This window comes from Doryrhamphus excisus, chromosome 1, assembly GCF_030265055.1.
Source record: "Doryrhamphus excisus isolate RoL2022-K1 chromosome 1, RoL_Dexc_1.0, whole genome shotgun sequence".
NCBI classification, from domain to species: Eukaryota; Metazoa; Chordata; class Actinopteri; order Syngnathiformes; family Syngnathidae; genus Doryrhamphus; species Doryrhamphus excisus.
In genome coordinates, this window is record NC_080466.1 from 23,642,159 (window position 1) to 23,667,989 (window position 25,831).

The 25,831-nt window shown below is 40.4% G+C and overlaps 1 protein-coding gene across 8 annotated transcripts in view; it reads left to right on the forward strand.

Annotated features, from left to right (window-relative positions):
• Positions 1-25,831, forward strand: part of neo1a (neogenin 1a) — a 170,145-nt gene that overhangs the window by 25,607 nt on the left and 118,707 nt on the right. The window lies entirely within an intron of this gene.

Below are 25,831 nucleotides of genomic sequence, written 5' to 3' on the forward strand. Positions count from 1 at the left end.
CGGTGTCTGCCGGCGCCAGTCCGTCAATTAATTTTGCCATTAACCAAATCCCTTTACTCCCACTGATGTTGCAATGCCATCACGTCAGTCATGGTCTTCTTCTCCCACGGACGTCCGTTCCCATCCCAATAATGGAGACAAATCCTTTGAGTATACAGGTCTGCTCCCTGGGAAGGAAAGAGGGGGTTGCAGGGAGGCGTGGTGATGGTGAGGAGGTCTACGGGAGTAATATGAAGAGATACGGAAGGGTGTAAGTAATGAGCTCCAATCCTTATGTTTGTCATGGTTTGTTTCTTTTGCTGGTGTTGGCTTGTGTCTGCCTGATGTGTTGCTGTGGCCTGCAGGTTACACAACCATGATGCTGTTAACCAGTCTCATCAGCCCATTTCCTTCAGAGGCGAGCTCCTCTCACGCCTGACACACATATCCCTCCTGTTGGCTCAGCCGTGTGTGTCTCTCCAAAATGACTGCACAGCCGGTTGGAAGAAGCTTGCCCCATTTTGAATCTCAAGTGGCCTTTTTTATGACTTTCTGACTCATTGAAAAGAAGAAAGTCTCCTTGTAATTGTTCTTTGAGTCACTAAAAGTCTGTTTTCCTGTCGGTGTTAAGATTGTCTGTCTATGTGCCCTGCGATTGACTGGCGAACAGTCCAAGGTTAAACTGGGATTGGTGAAAAAAAATAATAAAAAACTAATGAGGGTGGCGCTATGAAAAGCTCTAGATTTTTTGCGGCATATTGATAAGTGGTACTATTGCTAACCGACATGGCTTGAACTTGTTTCAGTTGGACACTGTACACGACCTCGTTCTGTAGCAAATGGCAAAACTCCATCTCAGCCATTCTCTTTCGCAACGAACACATTTGATGTGTGCTATATGTACAATATATACATGTGAGTTTTATTCCATTCACCCCTCCTTCCACCATCTTTACCCCTAATTCTCTCGCTCCCTCTGTCCTACCCATCATTGCCCAGGGGGCTCCATAAATATCATTTCATCCTGTGGAGCCGCTGACACACTGCAAAGGGTCTACGATAAATAATTCACTCCCTCGGTGCAGGGCAGGCAGACTCCCCCTGCTTAGGAGTGTGTGTATGTCAGGGTGGGGGGGGTTTGTTGGTGGAATTTTGACTGGTGGTGGTAATACACGTCGACATGGGGTGCAAACATACCGCACTCTGTGATACAGATAATTAAATGAATAAAAAGAATTGACACCGCAGCAGATTCATTCAACATTGATGTCTTCCCACAAGCCAGCGGTCAAGACAACAAAAACGTCTTTTCACACTCCATTTTAGATCGCGTCTGCAAACAATGTGACAGTCTTGACAGCCATAAGCCCCCACATCTTTGCCCACTTCAGCCTTCCTCTACGTATTGTACCCAGCATCCTGAATTGTTTGTCATAGCGGACACGGTAACACATCAGTTATCATTAAGTACTGATTTATTGAACTTTATTATCATTGCAAAGCCCCACCCCTCATCTTATTGAATTTAGGAATGGAGACAAATTACAAATGAATCACCAGTCTTGATTTGGTGTTGAATGTGTAGACTCGCACTGAGATGTGGGATGTGTGTATTTTATTTTAACATAACTCGTGTGGTGGTTTCCCCAAATGCTGTGGGGTGATACAACGCCTTTTCAGTCATGTAGTGGAACCTTGGTTAGGGTCATTAACCCAATCCGATTTTCCCAAATGAAATCATTTAAATCCAGTTTCTCCGTTCCTGAAAGTTTATAGTTTTACATGCATAAAATAATCTGAAAGCATATAGATACATATAAATGATGAACGAGATAAACAAACATCTTACCTTCATTGAAACCCTGATTCTGACACTCTTTATGTTGACCTGAACATGTCATTCCAACACTACATACTGTACACATCTTGTCCCCACACACCAATCTCCAAACATCACATCTTTATTTTGCGTTGTGTGGTTAAAATAAACAAACAAACAAAAAAGCAAAGTAACTCACTCTTTATGGAAAACATTAATTAAACTCACTTAGTGGTTCTTGTAACGCACACAAACGGTACCTCCATCGGAGCGGGACCTTAGGACCTCCGAGCTGGCCAAGCGCTGTTCACATTATGATGCCTTCAAGCGCACTACGTAACTCTAAGTACTCTTGAGTGCAATTGGCTGCATTTAAGCAGGCTCGGAGATGCCAGAAAATACACTCTAAACATGAACGTGATTTCAACAACTGTTAACGAGACTAGTGTTTGTTCATTTATATATTTAACCATTTATAGATTATTCATATATATGTTTTTCAATAAATATTAAATACAGTCAAATGGACTTATTTCGGACATAATTGCAAATCAATATGACTCATTTATTGCTATGTTATGATATTGTTCATGAACAGCCATCACTGTTATTCCCCACAAAGGGAAAGAAGGTCATGCATGTTAGTATACCTCCAATTATTCTTGATAAGTACTTTGCAGAAGTGATGGCACTGTAGATTGTTGTTTAAGCCTTTTTTCTATGTATTTTATTTTAATCATGACCTTTGGGTGCACTTTCTGGTTTCTCGCCACCCGCACACATCCCCCCGTCACAAAGAATGATTTCCACATACAAAGAATCTCTGCGCTCTCGCCATGAACCGGGTTTAAACAAATGTAGCAATAAGAAGCGTTGAGCAACGTAATGGCTAATGTTTAGCCTCTCGTCTTCACTGTCCGCTCTGTGTTCATTCTAATGGAGAAGACAGTCTTGGATTTGATTAGCCTCAAGCTGCACAACGTCTAATTGCTGCCTTCCAACAAAGCCATATTGAAATGATTTATTCATCATCAAGCACCAAACAGTCCTCTCCTGTGCACTATTGTCTGTCACAGAGGCGATAATAGGCGCGGTGTTTCCATTGCTTGATGTAGGTTGATGTTTGCAGCTATAAATAAGGCTGATATTACTCTTGTTAAGCTGTGTGTGTGTGTGTGTGTGTGTGTGTGTGTGTGTGTGTGTGTGTGTGTGTGTGTGTGTGTGTGTGTGTGTGTGTGTGTGTGTGTGTGTGTGTGTGTGTGTGTGTGTGTGTGTGTGTGTGTAAGAGGGAAGGGAAGGGAAGGCACACTGTGAAAGAGGTTGTTTGGTAACATCTTGGAAGCTTCTTCATTCATCACGTTAAAGTGCGTGTCATGTCATGCTTTGCAATGTCCACCCTATGCACATTAGCTTTTGTATTCAGAGTATGTTTATTTGAAATGGAGGTTTGTCCCTGTTCATTTCACTCCAGAATTCAACAGCAATGAGCCCCACTAAATCTCATTGATGTCTGCTGAAAAGCTTCCACCCCTCAGAGGATCAGTTTAACAACTAAGCAAATCAGCTTTCAACAGAGTTATGGTATGTCATTTGCCACCAGCTCACTTCAGGTTAAATATAGGACACTGCCGGCGTGGGCCTGTAGAAGCCGCCCTGTTTCTATTCCAAGGGAAACAAGACCCCGAGCATGTTGCTTCAGCAGACTTGCTGACAGTGGAACTGTCTTGTCATTAAACGGGCCATCAGTCTTTTTGCATGAAATAACGGGTCCCGTGTACTTTGACAGGATTGTTTCTTTTGCTGAGGTCAGGTTCCACCTGAATGATCAAAGACTGTGAGGTCAGGGAAAATTGTTCTTCTTTCATTGTCCCCTCCTGTTTCGAATGTGACCTCACTTATATGTGTCGGTAGTAAGAAGCTCAGCTCACATGGGCCGGATTAATGCTATTTGGCCTTGACTTAATCCTCAAAAAGGATTGTTCTAAGCCTTGACAAGGTAATATGGCCTAAACAGATTGCACTGGTGGCCGATCTGTAATTGCTGTAATGTGACTCTACAAATCTAGGTTCTAGGTAATTACACAGACAAGGCATTAGTGCAGTTTGGGCTGCTTTCTGGGGCACTTTTTGAAGTATTTATAATTGTTAAGGGTGTCACGTTACATTGAACTCACGAGACGAGAAGATGCATGATATTGGGTTCCCGGGAATGATGCGGAATTTAAACATTACTTTGAAGAACACAACAGTGACAAAATACAAACTTTTTGTTGTAACTGAATCACAAATAATGCAGGTTTTGAACAGTTGTATAACTTTCCATGCATGGCGTAAGCACTGTTGAACTTATTGTCATAAACTGAAAAAAAACTACTCCTAATCATCTATGTTGGTGTGTAGTTATGTAAAGACGCGGGCTAAAGGGGACTTGGGGAAAACCTGAGTCCAGCTTGGATTGCAAGGTTTATTGTGTGTAAAACACTTAATGTGCAATTCAAACCCTGCATCCTGCGCTGCCACATCCATGTTATGTGTATCATTCACAGTTGCGATGCCATTTCACAGTCTGATAGGTCTTTAGTCGCCCTGTTCTCTTTTTTTTTGTAAAGGAAAAATACTGTCACTGTTTTGTCTTGCAAGATCTCGCAATAAAGGAAGTGGCGTGTTAGGGCTGCTTGGTTCTACAAAAAATTGCAAATCACAATTTTCTTGCGGAGAAGCACAGTATTTTTTACATTGTTGTTGTTTATTTCTACCATTCTTCATGGGCAGTGCCAGAAGGGTAGTTGATGGGAGATTTATTTGATAGAAGTGAATAGAAAAGCAGAAAATAATCTTACGTCAGACTCATTCACTCGCCATCACATACTGTACGTGCATGTAACAATTACATGTCAAAATGGAAATATGGGCTAATAACTATAAAAGCAATCTTCACTGGCTAAATGTACTGCAAAAAAGGTCAGTAAGGATAATTCATAATGCCGCCTACAGAGAACATACTAACTCCTTATTTCTAAAATCACAAATACTTCAACTTGCTGATATAGTTCATCTTAGCAAACAGCTAAAATAATGCATAAGGCTAAAAATAAGCAATTAGCTAAAAATGTCATCCAATACTTCTCTACAAGAGAGGAGGAAGTACATTTGAAACACTTCTATGCTAGGACTACGTTATGCTAGCCATAGCATTTCAGTATGTGGAATCAAACTATGGAATGGATTGAGTAAGGAAATCAAACAATGCACAACGATGAGCCAATTCAAGAAACAATACAAGCAGTTGATGTAGCAAGGCTCGCCGGGGAGGAGAAGATGTCGTAATGGCCATAATACCAAGGACTGTGTATCCTGCAATTTGGCCTTTTTTGCCTGCCATGTTTTTGCACATAAGGTAGATTTAGTTATTATTTGTAAAGCATTTGATTTTGAGCTTGGATGCGTCTCCTTAATGATTCTTATGGAAGAAAACATGCCTTTCCCTCCTTAAATTGGTTGCCATAATTCTGACCAAAAAAACCACACATTTGACTACCGGGAAATAAGAAAATGAATAGTTTGCCTTCGAGCATGAAATGTCCACCTAATGCATTCCATTTGTTTTTGTGTGATTAGTGTCAGGTTTCCATGTGCTGATTCTATTTGGCTTCAAACAGGCCGAGAGAGATGAGGACCAAATTGATTGTCAGTAAGACGTATCAGCTGGTTAATAAATCTGGTTAATTGACTGTGCAAAGGGTTCAAGCAGCAGCGGAATCCCCGCTGCTTGTCTGCTATTGCGTCATTGCGCCCTTACTTGCCGTCAAACCATGACACAGACAACGTTTTTAAGCATTGATGAGGATTATGACCACCATCATTGCCATTACTGCTCTATCGGGGGCATTTGGATGACTTGAGACTCTTGTAAAGTGATTAGCCTCTCTGCTGAGAGTGCAGAACAATCCTCCACCCCCAGAGACTTGCACTGAGGTCTGGTAGTGTGACGCTGGAGACAATGAAAACTTCATGGGAAGCAGATGATCTTGTGTACTGTTTTTTCTGTTGGCAACCCCTTCTTTCAGGTGAATATTTGAGGAGCTCTGTTGTTCATACATCCCAGGAAATGAAACGTATAGCTCCTGACTGCAAGGTGACAAAGAAATCCATTGGTCCTGTTCTTAAGCACATATCCACCCACTGACGCCAAGACAGCTTGTACACACAGTCTGAGGCATCTCCCATGGTATTAGCAGGGCTTTCTCACAGCTCCTCTTCAAATCATCTCTGCCTCACAGTAGAGCGAGTGCCCCCTTCCATGCATTGCATCTCAAAACACCACGAAAGCTTAGAATCCTCTTTGTTTGTTTTACCAGGTAACGGCGCTATTCTATTTATATGCTGTCCCGCTCGTCGCTTGTTCTGTCTCTCCAATCCTTGGACTCGCTCTGCCACCTTGCCTGCTGAAGCTCTATAATAGGCAAACAGACCCACTTCCTCTTGACACTTGGCTATGTCGCGGCGATTTGCTGTGCTTGTCAGGTTGAATTCTGAATGACACCATGGCCTCTGTCAACAAAAGAAAGGCACCCGGAAGGGTGACATTATTTGTGCATTGGGTGGATTATCACCCCCACACGCCATACAGATCCCCCCCCCCCCCATTGTCTAGCGGTAAACCCGGCATGCAACATGTCGCTGCCAGGATCCAAAAAGCAAAACGCTTTCCATTCACCACACTGGTGAAACTGGATATTACACAGACACCCATTCTAGTGTTATTCTTCACACCTACCCTTGTCTGGCTGTCTTTTCCCTTTCTATTTCATATGCACAATACCTTACTCACACCTTTATGCGGAGATATCATGTAACCTATGTAAAAAGAAAGAGCATCCCCTAATGCTGAGCAGCAACTGAGCACTGAGTACTGGAAGGTGCAGCAGCTACTTTAACCCCCATTGACACAGTGAGGGACCCCCACAAACATCCATGAGGAATCGACCCCCTAAGATGATGCTTTTGAGCACTGAAATGATTCTTGTAAACCAGACACACAGCCAGATAAAGTGTTAGTTTTTCCCTGGATAATGAGATGCAAATGATCATGCATGGAGAATTGGGCATCCTCGGCAACGGGGGGGGGAGGGAAGTGACACATGTGTTTGCACGGTGGGATATTCTTGGCCTGCAAACCTAGCAGACAAGCACATTTCACGGCAGGGAGCGACGTGGGGGTGTCTGAGGTGTCAACGCCAAGCAGCGTAACACACCAATCCGATGCTGGTGTGGGGGGGTTGGGTGCACAGGGGGCTTTACACACCTTTAGTATTGATTTCTTACAGTAGATTGGGACTGCCCCCCCCCCCCCCCCCCCCCCCCCCGCCTGCTGGTATTGGCTGATATTGTGGGCTACACAAGGACTTGGCCTCCATTGGTTAGTCTGGTGTTAACTTCACATTTGGAGGATTTGGTTGAGATTTATTTTCACTTCCCGCCCCCAACTGCTGGCTAAAATCTAACTAAGAGTCATTGAATGCAGAGACATTGGCATATCATAACTTTTAACTAATATTAGATTACCTAACTCGACTGAAACTCCATTGGCTCAAGGTGGGTGTCAGTTAATGTCAAACCCTTCAACTAAAACTAACCCAAACCAGGAATCCCTTATTTACACCTTGGCTGAATTGGACAAAGGATAAAGTAGTATATTCAGCACAAGCAAGTTATGTCATTGAGCAATATTTAAAGTATTGCTCAACCTCAAATGACCAAATTGGGATTTGTTTATTTATTTATTGTTGAAAGAGACTTGAGATTTATATCCTCTCAAAGCTGCTTGAATTCATATTTTTGGTGAAAGAAGTCAGTTGATGAATTAGGTTCCATAACCCAAATGTGGTGTAATGGAAAGATTAATACTCACTGTGATACTATTATTGCACAGCTGTAAATCCATGCATTATTGTGACTGTGCACTTTAAAGTGCTATTGGCAAACATTGCACAGGAGTTCAGATTTAAGTGTCAAGATATTTGGAGAATGTCAATGAGCTTGTGTGGATTATTTGCATTTTTCCTTATACTGTATGTGGCAATAAACAAACAGATTCAAGAGTTTGATGAGCTAATGTCTTGGCCAGGCCCCCCCCCCCCCATGCTTCATCTTTAAAAGTGCCTATATATATATCGTATCGTTAGAAATGTTTTGCACATGGTTGAATATTTATTCCTTTTAAAGTTGATAATGCTGTTTAAATGTGTGTTTAAGAAAGCTGAATCCTACTGTGTTCAGTGTTTACATTTCAATAAATATTTCTTTAAACTTGAGACCTGGAAATTGAGGGAGCAAAAGCAATATCAGCCCAAGCAAAATCGGCCATCGGCCTGAAAAAAAACATATCGGTGGATCCCTAGTCCAAAGTGTGGTCGGGGGCCATTTGCAGCCCATGCTTTTTTTATTTTTTATTTTTTAATGACAGCAAAAATTGCAAAAAAAACCCAGTAATTTTACAAGAATAAAGTGAATATATTAAGGGAAAAGGGTTAAATATTCAAGAAAAATACATTTTTTAAGGTTATAAGAACAAAACAAAAGCAAGAAATAAAATAATATATTTGGGAAAATTGGGTTATGGAGAAATTTAGAATGTTATGAGAATAAAGAAGAAGAATTTGAATAAATAATAAAAGAATAAAAGAATTTGGGATAAAAAGTTGTATTCCAAAGTGGAAAAAGTCACGATCCTAATAGATTGTCACTAGTATTATGAGGTAAAGTAATGGAATTTTAGTAGCATAGAGTTTAAACATGACAGATTATAAATTAGTTTTTAAAAGTCATAATATATAAAGCAAATCAGCAAAATTTGTAAAAAAGTTATTTTATGGGAATATAGACAAAATATTATGAAAATAAATTCCAGGAATACTTAAGATGTGTTTTTGAAGAAAGTTGAACTACTTAGGAGAAAAGCTGCTGATTGCTGAGATGCAGTTTTTTCTTCTTTCTTTTTAGCATATCTACATGTGTTGGTTTACAAACTGTAATCGTACATTTTTCAGGACGTGGCCTTTTGTGGAAAACGTCACTCCTGCTGTAGTTTGAAGCTCTTGGAGAAAGATGTGCCAGGATTGTCATTAATGAGGAGGAAGAAAGAATCTCACTTTTAGTGTCAATAAAGGAGTCCTGTACTGTTGGCCACGTATGACTAAATGATACAGACTGACATTGAACTTTGGTGATTGACCTGGAGTATGGCCTGCTAGCCTTTCTTTCACATTAAAATGTGATTAAAATCGGAATCAATGCAGACATTGATCATCTTATTTGTTCTTTGGAACTACAACTTGCACGTCTGTAATCAAGAGTCGATGGTCTCGCTTTGACCTCGAACCTTGTTTGTTTGTTGAGCAGAAAGGATTTAGAAATTGAGAAAAAAATGTTTAGACTGAGATTACAAAGTAGAGCATCTTTGTGAGTGGAAATCTTTGTGAAACCCAGTCGTCGCCAGCTTAAATGAAAAATCTGCGTCTTATTTTAACTAAAAGTCAATGGACAGAAAGCTCTGTTTCTGCAGTGCCTCTTCGTTATGCTCATGATACTGTCCACGATGAGTCTCACTCTGTATATAAGCTTTATCCAGTTAAGTCACTTCCATTGATTTATGTAAGCAGGCACACAACATAATACATATTTTTCGTACACGAAGGCACTCTTAACATTTTCACAAAGAAAAGAAAAACAGGATTTTTGAACGGGCTTAATTGTTCCCCTGTTTCCTCTTGTTTGTTTTTGTCTCGGCATCCTTACACTTGCCCAGGAAATGATGGTCTCATTTCGCAACCGACGTAACGTTGCCGCAAAGGAACAAAGGTGCTTTGAAGGTGCTCCTCACAAGCTTTGAGTCATTTCTGAGGTCTTTGGAATCAAAAAGCTGCGTAGCCATTCCCTGAGGATGGTTGTCCCGATGGTTGTTAAGCATCAGTCTTGGCTGAGGTCTCTAGAATCAACAGGGACAATCATCAAAATCCATGTGGGATTCCTGCCTTAGCGCTAAACATCAGCTTGTTAGCCGCTGCATTTGTGATGGATGGGAAAGAGTTAAAGCCGTTTAGTCTGGCATGGTGCATCCAGTGGAGCCAGTGGAGCCAGTGGAGCCAGTGGAGCCAGTGGACTGGAGCGGGACGAGCACAGTGACTCCGCCGAGCTGGCGAGCTGCCAGCAGCGCCCCACGCTACAGACAATACCTACCTGTGTTAGCCGGATGAGTGGGGTCGCTGTGAGAGTGTGCAAAGGTACACATGCTATACATATACCCATGTGCACATATGTAGCCACTTATTTTTCCGATTGGCGGTGATTGGCGGCTTCCTCCTCCCGCATGCAAACAGGCTCTGGCTCCTGTTCTGGCTCTTTGCATTTCAAAGCGTACACTGAAATGTGTTCTTGGGATGACAAGGGCTTCCAAATGGAATGTGTTTTTAAAGGGCAACTTTTTGACCAATGCCAGACACAGTTGGATCCCCTGTGACCCCCCACAAATGTGCTGGAGGCAAGAGGGGAAGGAGGTGAGGGGCGTCCCAAGGGGTCTGCACTCTCTGGTTACGGCATAGAAGCTGCCACTGCTCCACGGTCTCCATGGCAACGGTATTTGATTCCTACAACAATGCAGTTCACCCCCACCCTCTTTGAACTGCACACATTTGCAATCAGGACCTGTGTGAGTGGACAATCAGGCTAGGTATGAGCACCGAGTGCTGGCTGTTGACTAATGGAGCGGAATCCAATGTGGAGTAAGAATGTTGCCTCATAATTAATTGTCAACAATAATCATTAACACAGATTCGCTGCCGACCGGTTCAGGGTGCACTTGGCCAAAGTCGGCTCACACTTGACCCTAATGAGGAATATGGAATTTATACTGTATATGGATTTTATTTAAAAGTATTTAAAGGGATTCAATGCAACTTTTGTTACATTACAAATGCATTATTTTTCATTTTTTTCAACCAAAAATATAAGGACCCCACCAGCGCCAACACGTGTTGTCAATGGTAGTTTCAAAGAACAGACTGTTCAAAAAAAGTGCATACTTTTAACAATAACAAATTAAACTGTATAAAAACTGCACAAATAAATCATTTTTTACCATCAAAAATCAATCCTAAAATAATGCTATACTGCATTAAATGGAGACTGGTTAAGTAGGAAGACCATGTGGAAGCATGAGTGGCTGGAGGTTTTGTCTGTAATCATCTACCAGTGTTTATTCTGCCTGGATCATAAGCCAGACACATTTTAATATCAGAGGTTTCATTTACAATAACATTGGAATGAGTGCGGGCGTGCGTATGTGTGTGTGTTTGGTGCCACCCCCCACTTTCTGTCCCTTGGGGGGGCATGACAGAACCGAGAAGCCCTGCATTACAGTAACATTGATGTTGGTTCATGTGTTTGCGTTGCCACTTATTGAACCAAAATAAGATGGTCAAATGAGTAGCATTTCACTGTGATTACCATCTGGTTACCATCTTAAGGTTTGCCAGTACGATTCCCCCTTTATTTGGTTGTCTAGGACTATGCAGTGGCCAACACTGTGTATTCATGGACCAAAAAAAAAAAATCCTGTACTTGTTCTTCCATGGTGCTTCAGTCGTGCTTTGTTGTTTTTTCCCTCTTTGGTTAAAAAAGAATATTATAAAATATTTTTAGCAGCTCTGCTGTGATGCTTGGAGTCTAAAGGCCAGATGCTGGAATCCCACATCAAGCCCTCACACAGCAACAAAACCCTGATAGCAACATGTTAGCCTGCCTTGGAACACAGAGGATGAGGGAAAACATGGTTTGTCAAGAAAAGAAGTCTTCATATACAAAGTGCTTCTACCTCTTTTTCGTGGTGAAAAATAGGGACGGAAAAGACATGGCTGCCAGTGTTGCACGGACATAAAAGATGTGTACTCATTGAAGCTGCGATTTGCATCCTTTTTGTGGTCCTGGGAATGCCTGATGTCATGGGAACGACCACAAATGGTTGCCTGCTAAGGCAGAGATTGTAGCCATCAGATGGCCTGGGAAGAATAGTACAAGATGGAGTCTAATATACATAATATATTTCTAAATGATGTCGATGTCAAGGAGAAACAAATATGGAATATCCTGTTCCAAGGTAAGGCAGTGCAAGTTATTTGTCAAAATGAGTTGTGCAGTATTGACACTAGGGATTGACCGATATGTTTTTTTTCGGGTCGATGCTGATACCATCACCCTTAGCCAATGGCCGATTTTGTTTGGGCCGATATGTGTGGCCGATACTGCTTTAGATCCCTCAATTTACATGAAAAAAATAACAATGATAACAAATATTCCAGGTCTCAAGTGAAATGTATTGAAATTGAAATGTAAACACTGAACACAGTAGGATTCAGCTTTCTTAAACACACATTTAAACGGCATTATCAACTTTAAAAGGAATAAATATTCAACCATGTGCTAAAAAAAACTGTCATAGTTTAAATTTTAAGTTTGATCTAGCATCGATGTGATGACTGCTCCTGCACAGTGAGACCCCCCCCCCCCACCTCCACACACACAAACACATCACACTGACACAATTGAGTACGATATATAAAACATTTCTCTCATCATTAAAGTTGGTGTTGTACACCATAAAGACCTCTGATAGCAGACACGGCTGCTCCAATTCCTTCTGTGTGTGTGTGTGTGTGTGTGTGTGTGTGTGTGTGTGCGTGCTCGGAGAGAGCGCACACATACATATATACATATAATACATATAATACATACATGCATACGCATATAATAATAACACGACACGCATTTAACCTGAGCCCGGCGTTGTCTGAATGAAAGTCCTCCAAACACCATGGGACTGAATTGCCAAGGTTGCCATTAAAGCGGTGTTGGTAACAGCTGTACATATTAGCCTCCAACTACATCAACAGCTCCCTAATTCCAACGGTAGGCACTTTTATTCCTGCTTTTCACACCCACAAACTAAACGATATTTCCAAGCACGTATATTGCATACACTTGGCGTTCATGTTTCCTATTTCAAAGCATGTGGCAATATTTCAACTAAGTTTAACTGTTAGAGGATAATTCAAAGTTGAAAACGATTCACCACTCTTGCAGTGTGGGAGGGGTACCGCGACTGTGTGTGTTGCAGGGTCCTCCGGCAACACAAAGCTTCCCGGCGGATGCCTGTCTGTAAATCATGCGGTGGAAAAATACACCGGCGAACCCACGCGCGTATCGGACGATACCGATTCAAGTAAAGAACGCAAATATCGGCCCGATATATCGGCCGGACGGTGTATCGGTCGATCCTTAATTGCCACACATTATTCCCAGGTTTTTGTGCACCACAGTGGTAACTTCCTGTTGCTTCCATGTCAGTTAATATAGTGTGTTAATAGTGTCAAATATTTCACACCTTTATTATTACCAAAATATTTTGTGTTTACTTTTGTACAAGTACTGTGATTAGTAGGTGTGTGCAGGGGATAGGTTCCCAAAATGGGCCGCAATAAGTGACATCCTAATTTGTTTGTATGATCCATGTTTTAAGGCGGTGAAAGCCCCCACAAGCAGCCAATCCATGAAAGGTGATGTTGCGGAGGAAAACTGAACTTTTAAGAAAACCTCGATCGAAATAGACTTTTTAAAATGTAACAGTCACAAAACTATACTGTAAATCATCAACATAGACCTAATAAGACCAACATTCTTGATAAGATATTGAGTTTTTGCAGTGTTCAAAGCAAAACAACAAATACTTCTGTCAACAGAGTAATATATTTAACTATATATTAGCTTATATTTATATTTTTCAGTGTATTTAGTCTTGACATACAAACCTTTGTGTTGTTGTTGATTGTTGAAAGCATTTCAGCCTTTTCTCATTGTGCCTTTTTGCTCTATTTTTAATTTTTTATTTTTTACTATTTTTGTTGTTTTTAATTGTATTTAATTCCTGCAGTGATGCAATATGAAATGAGCCATAGTTCGCAGATGGCCCCAGGGGCGCACTTTGATCACCACAACTTTTGTGGATTTTTTTCATGGTCAGCCTAGCGGCATCTGCCCCAAGAACAAACCAGTCCTTTTGGCTTGTTGGAGTCAGTGAGCAATGGTTATTGCCACTCACCAGGCATGACTAATCAACTTCCGTCAAATCAAAATGTTCCACAAGTAATGTTTAACATCTTCATCATGGAAGGTGCTAAAGAAACGATGGAATAGACTGCAGCCATATGCCCCAAATATAGTACATGATGTGGCGAGGCCTGTGTCCTGCCCCCTGCTGTATTCAGGACGTACCATCTTGGCTGTGTTGGAGAGTGGAACATTTGCTGGGCCCGTAGGGTGTGGGCACGTGGTCCCAGACAGCCTTATTCCTTTGTCCCCTGCTGCCATTACAAGCTGGACACGTTTAAAAACATGTACTAAACCTTTCAGGCCTTTCACCTTAAAGATGGAGCGTATGGCCCTCCTTTCATGGCTATTCTTGTCTGTGTTAAGGAAAGGACACGAGGTGATGTCAAGCATGCACGATGCAGTCGCTACTGAGGGATCTCTTAAAGCAAGCCTTCACCTAATCACTGCCAAATTAGGGCTTTCTGCAGCTTCTTCATCCAGCCTGGGACTTGATATTACCTATATCTTGGCGATGCCTGCATGGCCCGTACAGGCCAGGCAGGGCCCCCTTAATATGATTAGAGCGGATTATGGTGTTGTCTGCACATCAAAAGAGCCAAGACCAATTATCACCTCTGCCTTTCAACACAGCAGATGCTCCTCCTCCTGAAGACGGAAAGAAGAAAAAAACGTAGCCCGTCTCGGTGTGTTCTTCCCCTCCAGGATGTATTCTGGGTTTTTTCAGGCCTGGTGTAGAACATTTAGTGGCGATGCTGCATGGTTACCACACGGTTGCTGTAGTACGCCCTGGAAATAGATTGAGCTAATTATTCCCTTCCCAGTGGCGTATACTAACACGTTCATACGACAGAACATGAAAACGAGTGGGAAGTAAAAACTCGACGTCCGTGCCTCAAGGTGATGTTTGCAGATATTTGTCTTTGTATTGTTTTGCCGCTTTTCAATTTGGGGACTTGTGTTGTAATAGAGTTTTTATGCAGGGTAACAGCAGCAATGTGAGCCTTGCTCCATCTTGCTTAGGTGCCATTACCATAATCCCTGTCACAGGGGCTCCTCCATTACCCTTTTGTGTTGCCTGCGCTTGTGACAGCAAACCAAATGGATGTAGCTATAAGTAAAACCTCCGCCCACCATATCTCCTAATGCTCGCACGCACACGCCAATTTTGACAGATTGCTCTCGTTGTTTCATTTTTCTTCTCAAAGCCAAAGTGCTTCAAAAGGAGCAGAGGAGAAGGAGTCGACCTGAAGTCATGTCAGTAGTCGAATAAAGCTATCAAAAACTTTTTCTGACTGACTTGACATTCAGTTCTTGGTGTTTTTCATCCAAGTTTCACCTGTGCAGATCAACCTGAACTCAAGTGGCTTATCATTTAGTCACCCAACAAGGTTTTTCATATACAGCTAGCTATGGGAACATAGAAGTTATCGATACCCACACTTAATAATGTTGTTGGTAATGTCGTTGTTGAAGCCAATAAAATGTCATGTAGACGACCTCCCTCGTTGCTATCATTTTAATTAAGGCACCCCTAGTGGATACATTGGCTTCCTTATTGTGTGTTTAATTACCAAAGCACGTTGCCTGCACAAACATGACTTCATGTACTGAGACACTTCTGAAGAGTTATTTACCATAGTGGTCTTTCAATTTCCTTGTTTAATGTCTGTTTACTTTTGGCAGACAGTGTGGAAATTTTACCTGCTTTTGAAGATAATTATTCTCTACGTCGAGAGTTAATTCCAATGTGCACATTGCTCCTCATATCGCTGCACCACAGATGGTCTCAGCTTTCAAAGAACCCTTGCAAGCCCCAACCATGAATTTCCAATCTACCTGCGTAGATGCTACTGTATGTGTGAATTGATGACGGTTGTGTTTAGTGTATACGGAAGACGTGTGCATATTAAATCTCACAAGTAAATCCATAGCAACTATGTCAACACAGCTGACAGCACGGTGGGTGATTAGGTGGCGAGCGCTCAATCATAATCCCCACCAGCATGTAAACAAGGACTGAAGTCGCCTCGGAGTACTTTGTACTACCTCCTTTCCTTTTGGCGAAACAACCTTCAAGGGCAGCATTAATAATTGAAGCAAACACTCAGACGTGATGGAGCGGACAAGGGCGACCCCCCAGAAGCACTCTAGTTGAGAGAGCCTATTAAATATGGAAACTATTTGTGGTGACTAATCGTGTTTTTGTTTTCCCAGAGCTTATAGTCCCCTGTACTGTGGTATCGCTTCTCTCAGCGAATAAGGTAAATTGTTTGATCAAGAAGGAAAGGATTAGGCTAGCGACTGCAGCAGGATGTAAATGGACCTCCTCTGTTTGCACTTTGTGCTAAGACGTGGTTCCATAACCTTTAATAACCTCTATTCATAATCACAGCAGTTGACAGAATAAGGCTGAGGACAGGCCATCACACTTCATAATATAACCAGTTCTTTCTCTTTCATTCATTCATTTTCCATGCTGCTCGTCCTCACTAGGGTCGCCGGGGTATGCTGGAGCCTATCCCAGCTCAATTTGGGGGTGGGCGGGGTACACACTGGACTGGTCGCCAGTCTTTTTCTTTTGGTACGGTATTAATTTATGGGACTGCATACATAAGTATGAAATGAACGATTTTCTGCAGGGCATCGTAGGCCAGATCAGGAATAGAACTACAGTAATGTGGCAATGACGACAAATGGCAACGCGATCGCACTGGCTGAAAGAACAACGCAACTTTAGTTTCAATGGATTTGAGTCATTTCTGTTTGTCCTTGTCCCTCATGGTGGTTGAGCATCAACGAGCATCTGCAGGACCACCCACAGCAGGTACTTGTATATTCATGCTTGCATTACGTTCTGCTCCATGGCTCTTGGAAAAGACACACATCCATACTGGGTCATTATTTTTCTGTGTTAAGGATTAGGCCCGTTTGGGGCCAGCTTGTCCCCCTGGGTTGGTGCAGGGTTGGGGTTGGGCTGGTGGGGTGTGCATGAAACCCTCAGGGGGAAAGACTGAACTGCACACAAATCATTACTGCTCATCAGCTGCTGCCAGTCAGCCACTTATTTGCTCAGCAGCTTGGCTCGGCACAGGCGTGGATCCACAGACGCATTTAGGGAAACATCCCTCATTATGCATCAGCGTCGGGGGGGAGGAACAAAGACGGGGGAGGCACTGTTGCTTTGGGGAGGGAGGGAGGGTCAAACAAATAATCATTTCAGAAACGATCCTTCATAAAATGTTTCTCTCCTATTTGGGATAGAGCTTCAGCATGACGTGAAAATGTTGCTTCAGCGATACGCAGGCCTACTGACACCCCTCCACTGAATTATTTATGGCCACTATACCACAAAAGGTGTACGCAGCATATTAAATACATAATCCTTTCATCTTTTATTGATGCTTTTGTGATCGAGGCTTGGCTGTTGGCATTGACAGAAGAGCTGTGTATTTCCACTTGTAGGCATGTTTTACTGCCTCATTTAGCCAATAGTGACGAAACCCTCACCCGAGCCGGAGAGTGGCTGATAACTTGGACCAGATTGTTCTGAGGAGGCTACGTCTGCTCTTGAAATTCAGTCAACATTTGCAGGCTGTTATGCTCAGAGACAGACTGTTTACACACCTTGGCCCACTGATAAGACTCTGATCCAATCTGCCACAGGACATGTTGGTGTCAACTGCTGGTGTTCTCTTCTACCAGGGTTTCCATTGTGAGGGACGCATGCAAATAGAATGGAGCAAGGCAGATCTTTTTCTTTGTAACTGTGTGTACACATTAAGCACAGACGCACACCATTTCATCGCACAGTTTAGCCAAGATACCGTATCGTCGTGTTCAGGAAATGGGCGTTATCTAACTCAATGACTCCAAAATGCTCCAGTAATTGCTCAGATACGAATGTTTTGTTGTTGGAGTACTGCCGGATTGATCGCCACGATATGGCATGATAGCTTTCTGCTGATTTGATTTGGAAATTGTCTAATTAAATCCATCAAATATGCCTTAAATATTCTCATCGATCCGGGTCATTGGGTTTTCAGGGCATTGAATTGATCATGGCACCTGGACTATTGGGATTGTCTTGGAAGACGTTTGGCCTCTCATCCAAGTTTATGCTCAAAGGCTTGGTGGGATACATCAGTCAAACTGGATAGGACAACAGTCCAGTTGCCATCAACTCAAGGCCCTGAAAGTTAGGGCTGCAGCTGTCCAATATTTTGGTAGTCAAGAATTCTTCCAAAATTGTTATTGATTAATCGAGTCATCGGAAAAAAAGCTATGGAAACCACATTTTCAAACGTGTGAACAAACACATCATATCCCCAGGCATGCCCTAAGGTAGTGGTCCCCAACCACAAGGCCACAGGAAACGTTCATACAATTATTACATCAAATGTTATGTAAAGGGATATACATTTTGGAAATATGGTTAGAAATGTCACAGTTTTTGCATGTTAAATGCCAGCTGCAACTTGTCCCACTTTGTTTGATGGTCCTTGAACACACCATCTAACGTTCTCCACTGATGAACAAATAGACTACATTACTTTTTCTTTCACCTCACATTTAGTCCCAAATGCTGATCCAATGTGGGAATATGATACATAAATGTAAGATTTGATGACCTTATTGGGTGCTAAAGTCCATATTTGTGGAGTGGACCTCGCTGTAAAACTCAAGGGTCAAACAGGACGTGCACACTTCCAAATACCTAGTACTGTTCAAGGAAATGTAAACATGTTCACTTTGGCAGTGCCAATATATATATATGTATTTTGTAGTTTTTCTTCCTTAAACAAGCACCTCATTCAGCTTGGCTGTATATATATATATATATATATATATATATATATATATATATATATATATATAATATAACATAATAATATATAATAATAATAAATGTAATAATTATGTGGTGATGCAGGTCAAATGCAGAGCGTACATATACCGCTGTTACAAAAAAGACCACCATTTTTACATTTATCTTTATGCGTCAGTGATATGATTTTCCTCAAGCGAGATTTTTTAGCACTTTGTTTGATTTTTAAATGCACCATAGTTGCTGTGAAACGCAAAAGTGGAACTTTGTCCACCTCGGCTTTGATTCCATCTGTTCATCCATGATCTTATCTTAGTCATTGGTGGCGACTACCTGTGTATTTTATCCTTTTAAAGTGTGTTTAGTAAGCGTGCAAGGCATATTAAAGAGAGAGGCTTCTGGAGCTGAATCTAATTGCAACACTTTCTTCTATTGCAAATGTTGATCCCAAATCGGTGGAGAACATCAACGGAAAGCTACGAGAACAATTTGGAATGTAACTCCCGTGAACAGTGGACAGCTACTGTATTGGTATTGTGACTTTCATGAGTTAGCACTCGCTATATTTACGTACACCCGCTACAAAAACATTTGTTACACCTGCACAATCCCATCTCAGATACACAAGCTGCATCACCCGTTATGCATTTAAAAGATAACAATGCAGAATTGTATGTAATGTACTAGTGTACAGTAACAATATGTTGATTATTGTGATGCTGCTGAGAAGTCATCATCTTTGGATTGGCACAATTTTTGTCATTCGTTGTTGAATCATTGAAGACCCTGACACGAGTCGTGCATTTCGGCCAAAGCGAGTACACATTTTTGATAGGAGAGGATGACATGGAGTCACTTCCATTGGCTGCTTCAGATGATCTCATCATCACATTTTGCCAGAGCAACTTGTTTTACTTTTAATGTCTGTGAGCATCCAGTTTTGCTTTTTAAAATAAGACTCTAGGTTCTCGTCACTGTTGTCATGGTGAGCTTCTTGCAGTGAATAAAGTGGAAGAGGCTGAGTAATGACTGACTGGGCTGAGAAAGAGGCATGACAATGGCTTAGAGCTTGTATCAATGAATGAATGTTTTAAAAGGCTATAAATACTTTTTTCCACCGAAGTCATTCATGAAGCACTTCACCTTCCATTTGTGTCGCCAGGTCTTCGACATCCTCCCGGATCTTTTGTTTGTGTAGTGACACCCGCAGAGACTGGCACAGGCCTTGCATATGTACGCTGGTGGAGCGTAAAGAAGAAGCTGGATGCTATGGGACAAAAGGTTGTAATGGTTGAACAAATGTGGGCGAGCTCCATAAACAACCAGAATGCAAAAGTCGGCCCGGAGAAAGGAGGGTGCAACACCGAGCATGGGCGCACAGCTTTGGCTCAATGATAACCATTCACCAAGTAAACTGGGAAACGGATCAGTCGATGTTTTAGCATCGCTATTTGCATTGATCTCTTTGGATGTTATGGTGCACACAGTTGATGTCGTGGTTGGATAAAGGCCCCATCCTTTATTTAATGCTTCATAATCATGAAGCTATTTCTCACTCGCTAGGTCCCTGGTGGAGTGGAGTTTTCATCCACCGTCTCGGTTCTTGTATGGCCAAATAGTGTCCAAAGTTACCAATGGATAGTGGTTCTTGTTGAGTTGGGACACTATAGACACATTCTTTATTATGAATATATGTATATGGTTTATGTGTTTGTAGAACTCACACAGAACAACGAACAACTCCTCCTTCCATGTGTCCTGTGCTGGGGAGGCATTCTGTATGCTTTTCTTTTGTTTATTACAACTGCAAAATAACCCACCATGGTGCCAAAGACTGGCAAGTGCCAGAGCTTTGGGAATATAAGAAAGGAATAGTTCAAAGTGTTAATCATTGTATGACCATCTTACCAGTCACAGACATTGCTCTCTTTAACAGAAGCAAGCCATCTCGTGTTTCCACCGTTTGCATGCAAATTGCAGAAACCGCCAAATTATTAATCCAGGAAAGGGTAACCTCCCCTAAAGCCTGTTTTTTTGTTCAATAATCCTATTAATCCACCTCTAGTCAATAGAGGATGCCCAGTGTTGAGGATGAATCAGAACACAACAAAAGTTTGCACAGAGATGGAATACGATTTCTGCTGAAAGATCATTGTGGATATAAATAGTATGAATGAATTCCCCGAGGCAGCTTTTTAGCTAAGTTGATGGGCTCTGTGTAAAAACAATGTGAAGGCAAACTTGGGTTTTTCCATCTCATACTGTAATTAGGACATCTTCATTGCTCTTTTTAGTTCTTTGTAGAGAATGGAGGCTTTGATGAGGAGGTGCTGATAAATGGGAGCAAGTCGCTGCATGTTGACAGCGTTTTGGATGAAGTCATTTAACGCTGTCCTCATAAGGGAGATCTAAGACGATACGGGAGGGACACTCAATTACTGTTGTAGTGGAAACCTGGTTGCTACTATTCAACTTGGCGCAAAACAACTGTGCTTACTTGAATAATTGGACAAAGTAACCAATGGAATATGCATGCAGGGGCCCCCTTTCCAAATGTACTGTGGGACCTTAGTTTTCCTCAGGAATCCTCTCAAACCGGTCAGACAAAAACCAAAACGTAGGAAAACCAAAGCATTTTTGTAAGAAATGAATATCAATCCAATGAATCCATTTCAAACAAGCAGAATCATGAAGAAAAACCATATATTACGTGCAGTTAGCATTTGCTATCAAACATTATCAATGTACAAGAATTGAATGCAGCCAAAGTCAAGGCAACATATTGAAAAGGTTTCAGCAATGGGCACATTTTCTAATTAATCCTGAAATAATAATAATAAAAAAAAATCCTGAAATAATAAATAGTTGAATCAACCAACGTGTATAAAACATGCATTTCTTTAGTGGAGTTCATGACATGAAGCAAAGCCATCAAACAATTGACTTTTTTTTCCTGCTTAACTGGCTTCTACAAGTGATAGGACAAACTTTGTTGTAGATGTAGGCATCTTACCACTACTGTTGGGGTATTGGGGTAATGGGGTATTGGGCACGCCTGATAATGATCATTTTGCATGTAGAAATCAAGGCAAAATACATAGGAATGAAATTGATAAATGAACCTTTACCATCACATCTACCTTAATTGAAGACTCCTGTTGGGAAACATAAATGAGTGGAGGGACAAGGGAAAAACTGTTGACCTTAAAATGCCTTCTGAATATTATTGACTGGAGTGAATGTGCTTCCAAAGAACCGGGGGCAAGAGAACACTGTCTTGAGTTTCATTTAAAAATCCATAGAATATCTGTTTCCAGCCACACGGTTCTTTAGTAGCTGGGCGGGGGCCACGATGAATGTGAGTTCCTGTCTCAGATGACTATCTCATCGGGTGTTGTTCACATAGAGTGGAGGAACTCGGCTCAATCTGCCCAGTATGCTGACTACTTCCTGAACATGCCCCCCCACCCCCCGCAGATAACCTGTCCCCAGGTGGATGAACTCATTAAAGACCTGGATAATAACAGGGCTGAAGGGGAAACCCAGTAGTCTTCCTACTAGTTTTTTGGAGAGTATTATCATGTAAATCTGCGTTTTTGGAGTACTGTGCTGTGGCGATGCCATCTCAATGGGGCGATCCTTCACTGGGGGGCCGTGGGGAGACTGATAAGAGGACACATTCACGCCTCAATCAGTGCTGGTTAATTATCACATCCACGGTAGGTGAGCATTTTTCTCCCACAAAGCAATCCTTCAGGATATCTTTCTCCTGCTCGCATACAAGCAGTTTTTCCTCTACTCTGTCTGAGTTCATGCATCGTATTTTTTCAGCACCACTCATTTTTAAAGCTTGCCCCTCAAAGTCCACATTTGAAATCCACATCGACGAAGGATGTTGAAAAGCTGCACATTACACCGTATCGGTTGCTTTTGCAAGTCCAAATGAACAGGGATTGTTTTGACAATATCGTCATGGACTGTTTGTGTCAGTGTTGGGTAAACATGCTCATAAGTGGGGATGCCACTCATGAAATATGGATATACAGTTGTATAGCTACACACGATTGACTGTTAAAGCCAGTGTTGCTGTCAGGGGAACCCAATTGCTCCGTTGCTAACTAAGGACACGAACACAGCATTCTTAAAATCCATTCACACAGTGCATGTACTCTGTAGAGTACTGTAGACTGTAGTCTTATCCAAACATGTATTTCATATATTCGGGGGTAAAGCCCCCCCCGGTCCTGGTGAATGTAAACTTCACTGTAAACGTGTTCTCAAGCTGATGATGTGGAGCAGCACACACGCCACAGCAGCCTCGTGCTTTGCCATCCTTATATGAATGTGACATACTTGTACAAGTCCTCTGGTTTACAAAATATGATCACGTAGGCGTTTTCAGAAACAGTTTTTGCTTTCCAAAGGCAAAACAAAATGTTCAAATCCATCTGCATAAAAAAAGTATTTTCAGCCCACCTCTAGTCGGTCCTACACAACGCACCAACTTATGATGTTGTCTGGTGCTGAGCATGCTTACAACACTATAGCTATATAGTATAGTAGCACTATACACTATAACACTATACACTATACACTATAACACTATACACTATAACACTATACACTATACACTATAACACTATACACTATACACTATAACACTATACACTATAACACTATACACTATAACACTATACACTATACACTATAACACTATACACTATACACTATACACTATACACTATAACACTATACACTATACACTATAACACTATACACTATAACACTATACACTATAACACTATAACACTATACACTATACACTATAACACTATACACTATAACACTATACACTATAACACTATAACACTATAACACTATAACACTATACACTATAACACTATACACTATACACTTTAACACTATACACTTTAACACTATACACTATAACACTATACACTATACACTATAACACTATACATTATACACTATACACTATAACACTATACACTATAACACTATACACTATACACTATAACACTATACACTATACACTATACACTATAACACTATACACTATAACACTATACACTATACACTATAACACTATAACACTATACACTATAACACTATACACTATACACTATAACACTATACACTATAACACTATACACTATACACTATACACTATAACACTATAACACTATAACACTATACACTATACACTATACACTATACACTATACACTATACACTATAAACTATAACACTATACACTATACACTATACACTATAACACTATAACACTATAACACTATTACACTATACACTATACACTATAACACTATACACTATACACTATAACACTATAACACTATAACACTATTACACTATTACACTATTACACTATAACACTATAACACTATAACACTATACACTATACACTATACACTACACACTATACACTATAACACTATAACACTATAACACTATACACTATAACACTATACACTATAACACTATAACACTATACACTATAACACTATACACTATAACACTATAACACTATACACTATAACACTATAACACTATAACACTATACACTATAACACTATACACTATAACACTATACACTATACACTATAACACTATACACTATAACACTATACACTATAACACTATACACTATACACTATACACTATAACACTATACACTATACAGTATAACACTATACACTATACAGTATAACACTATACACTATACACTATACACTATAACACTATACACTATAACACTATAACACTATACACTATAACACTATAACACTATAACACTATACACTATAACACTATACACTATAACACTATACACTATACACTATAACACTATACACTATAACACTATACACTATAACACTATACACTATACACTATACACTATAACACTATACACTATACAGTATAACACTATACACTATACAGTATAACACTATACACTATACACTATACACTATAACACTATACACTATAACACTATACACTATACACTATTACACTATACACTATAACACTATACACTATACACTATAACACTATACACTATACACTATAACACTATACACTATAACACTATACACTATAACACTATACACTATACACTATAACACTATACACTATACACTATAACACTATAACACTATACACTATACACTATACACTATACACTATAACACTATACACTATAACACTATAACACTATTACACTATAACACTATACACTATACACTATAACACTATACACTATAACACTATACACTATAACACTATACACTATAACACTATAACACTATAACACTATTACACTATACACTATAACACTATACACTATACACTTTAACACTATACACTTTAACACTATACACTATAACACTATACACTATAACACTATACACTATACACTATAACACTATACACTATAACACTATACACTATAACACTATACACTATACACTATAACACTATACACTATAACACTATACACTATACACTATAACACTATACACTATAACACTATACACTATACACTATAACACTATAACACTATACACTATACACTATAACACTATACACTATAACACTATACACTATACACTATAACACTATAACACTATACACTATACACTATACACTATACACTATAAACTATAACACTATAACACTATACACTATACACTATACACTATAACACTATAACACAATACACTATACACTATAACACTATACACTATACACTATAACACTATAACACTATACACTATAACACTATAACACTATACACTATAACACTATAACACTATAACACTATTACACTATAACACTATACACTATACACTATAACACTATAACACTATAACACTATACACTATAACACTATACACTATAACACTATAACACTATAACACTATAACACTATAACACTATAACACTATACACTATACACTATACACTATAACACTATACACTATACACTATAACACTATACACTAT